The following is a 3,530-nucleotide window of genomic DNA, read 5'->3' on the forward strand; positions in this document are numbered from 1 at the left end:
GTGTGTGTGTGTGTGTGTGTGTGTGTTAGTGGCAAAGAAATGGGATCTGAGTGGTTACTATCAATTATGGGATGACTGAAAAATTATGGTATATGAATGTGGTAGAATACTATTGTGCTGTAAAAAAATATATAAAAGGGATTTTTCAGAGTATCTTAGGAAGAGCCCCAGGAACTGACACAAAGTAAAGTGAGTAGAATCAGGAGAATGATTTATGCAACAACAACACTGAAAAATGAACTTTAGTACCATTGGCAGCTAGGTTATATAGAGGATAAAGAGCTAGACCTGGAGTCAAGAAGACCTAAGACAAAATCTAGCCTCAGACATGCACTGTGTGGTCTTGGACAAGTCACTTAATGTCTATCTGCCTATTTCTTCATCTGTAAAACGGGAATAAGAATAGCACTGACCTCCCAGGGCTGTTTTGAAAATTAAAATGAGATAATATTTTAAAGTGATTTGTGAAACTTCAAGTGCCATATAAATGCTAGAAGAATAAAAATAAATAAAAAATTAAAAATTTTCAGAACTCTGATAAATGCAATGAATCAATTTCAGAGGACTCATGATGAAACATGATGTACACCTTGTGATAGAAGCATGATTAACTCAGAGTGGAGATTGATACATATATATTTTTTAGACATGGCCAATATGTATTTTTATTTTCTTGAATATACATGCTTGTAAAAGAGCCTTTGTTTTTCTTTCAGGTTCAGGGAAACTGAAAGAAGTCTGATTTCTATTGATTGAAAAATAACATTTAATTAAAAATTAAATGAATAGGGTATACTACTATTCAGAAAGGCAACTTGGAATTACATAAATGAAACTACCAAGATACCATTTGGCCTAGAGATCCTGCTGCATATGCCAATGCAGTGCACAAATATCAAAATTACTTTAGCAGCAATTTTTGTTGCTGGACTGAACTGGAAATAAAATAGATGAAGATTGATCAAGAAATGGCTAGATAAATTGTCATAGAATGTTGCTATGCTATAAAAATTGATAATGTAATGGAATATTACTGTGTCATGTAAAATGATAAACATAATAAATACAGATAAACATTTGAAGACATGAATCTATAAAAAATCAAATAGAAGCAGGAATAAATACACACAATATGTATGATAACATAAATGGAAATTACAGAACAATAGAAATTGAATGTTAAAAAATTATAACGACCAACCTTGACTCCAAAGAAGAAATATGTGGAGATACTTCTTTGCACATGATCATTTGAGAAGTAGGGGCTCATGTGTATGGAGCATTACATGTAATGAAAGACTTTTGATGTATTGATTAGTTTTGATCAAATTTATTATCCTTGCTCTTAAGAGAAATGTCTTTCTGGAAGTGAGTAGGAGGATGGATACAGAGTGAAATTTAATTAAAAAGAAATGATGTCAATAAAATGAATTTTAAAAGAAAATCATGGAATTATAGAATCTTAGGAATAAAATGCTCAACTTCCCACTTGTAAAATAATTTTTTTTAACATTTCTGACATCCCCTATTAGTTGGTTAGCTAACATACCTTTAAATAACCCTGAACCCACTGCTATTTTTTCCCAAAACAGCTTGTATCATTGCTGGACATCCTAGTTGTTAGAAAGGTCTTTTTCATGTGGAAAGAAATCAGCCTTCTTGACACTTCTTTCATTGATAACAGGGCTAGCTTTGAAATGACATATAACAAGTGCAACCCCATTATTTGCGATAACCTTTCACATATTTAAATTCCTTTCTCATTTTTTTTTGCCTTTGTCTTCTTTTCTTTAGGCTATTTCCCTATTTCCTTTAACTCCTTTTTTTATACCATTATTTCTGGGCCTGTCATCCTCCTGGTCATTTTCATTATGGTTAAATTTATTTCATAAATTGCATTTCTTCAGACATGGAAAAGGAAATCATACCACAGTAGGTTTTTTTGGGGAAATTTTTCAATTTTATTGACATATCTGTTCTTAAATAAGGGAAATTACAAATAGAGGGATTGTGGGAAATCAGGAACACTGATTCAATGTAGATGAACCTATGAGTGGATTCAACCATTCTGGAAAGTAATTTTGAATTATACATAAAAACGTTATTAGACAATATATGCCCTTTGACTAAGCTAAACCATTGCAGGCCTATACACAAAAAGAGATCAATGAAAGAAGAAAAGTTCCTTCATGCACAAGAACATTTATAGCAGTTCTTTTTCTGGTGATTAAAACATTGGAAAACAGGATGGTGTTTAACAAGTGAGATGTGTTTGATTAAGTTAAGGTATATAAATGTGATGGAGCACTATCATGCTCTTAAAATAATGAAAAATTAGATTATTTCAGAGACATAGAAAAACAAACAGAATTTATATACCACATCAATATTATAATAATGAATAATTTTGGACATTTATAATCTGATTAGAAAGGAAATGAACAGAAACCAAGACAATGACAACACAGTAAAAAAAAAATCTTTGAAAACTCTGAAAACTATGACAAATTTGCAGGATGGAGACGATATGGTGGACTAGAGGAAATACTACAGTTAAGCTCTCTCAACATTCCCCCCCAAACAACTTTAAATTATACCTCAAATCAAGTTCTGGAGCAGTAGAGCCAACAAAGGTTGAGGGGGAGATTTTTTTCCATCCCAAGACAACTTAGATGGTCAGAAGGAAAATATGTGTGTGTGTGTGTGTGTGTGTGTGTGTGTGTGTGTAGCAAAAATTAGTTATAAATCAAATAAGAACAGTACAGAAAAATTGGGAAAAGAAATTAGAATGTTGAAAGAAAATTATGAAAAACATTTAACAGCTTGGTAAAAGAGGAACCAAAAATACTAAAGAAAAAAAAAACACCTTAGAATAGTACCTTAGAATTGGCCAAGTAGTAAAAGTGGCATAAATTCACTGAGGGGAAAAAAAACTCCTTAAAAAATGAGAATTGGACAAATGGAAAAAGAAGTACAAGAGCTAGCTGAAGAAAATAATTCATTAAAAATTAAAGGCAAGTGAAAATTAGTGACTCCATAAGAGATCAAGAAACAAAGTCAAAAGAATGAAAAAACAGAAGAAAATATGAAACATCTAACCAGAAAAAAACAATTGACCTGGAAAGTAGATAGAGAAAAGATAATTTAAGAATTATTGGACTATCTGAAAGATATGATCAAAGAAAGAGTCTAGATAACATATTTCAATAAATTATAAATGAAAACTGCACTGATATCCAAGAAACAAGATAAGATAGCAATTGAAAGAATCCACTGATCACCTCCCAAAAGATCCCAAAATGTAAACTTCCAGGAATATTATAGCCAAATTCCAGAACTCCCAGGTCAAGGAGAAAATATTTCAAGTGTCCAGAAAGAAACAATTCAAATACTGTGGAGCCACAGTCAGGATCACACAAGTTTAAGAACTTCCATGCTAAAAAAGTGGAAGGCCAAGAATATGACATGCTGGAAAGCCAAGGAATTAATATTACAACCAAGAATAACCTACTCAGCAAAACTAAGTATAA

Source organism: Vombatus ursinus, unplaced genomic scaffold (assembly GCF_900497805.2).
Source record: "Vombatus ursinus unplaced genomic scaffold, bare-nosed wombat genome assembly UNPS02009573.1, whole genome shotgun sequence".
Taxonomy (NCBI): Eukaryota; Metazoa; Chordata; class Mammalia; order Diprotodontia; family Vombatidae; genus Vombatus; species Vombatus ursinus.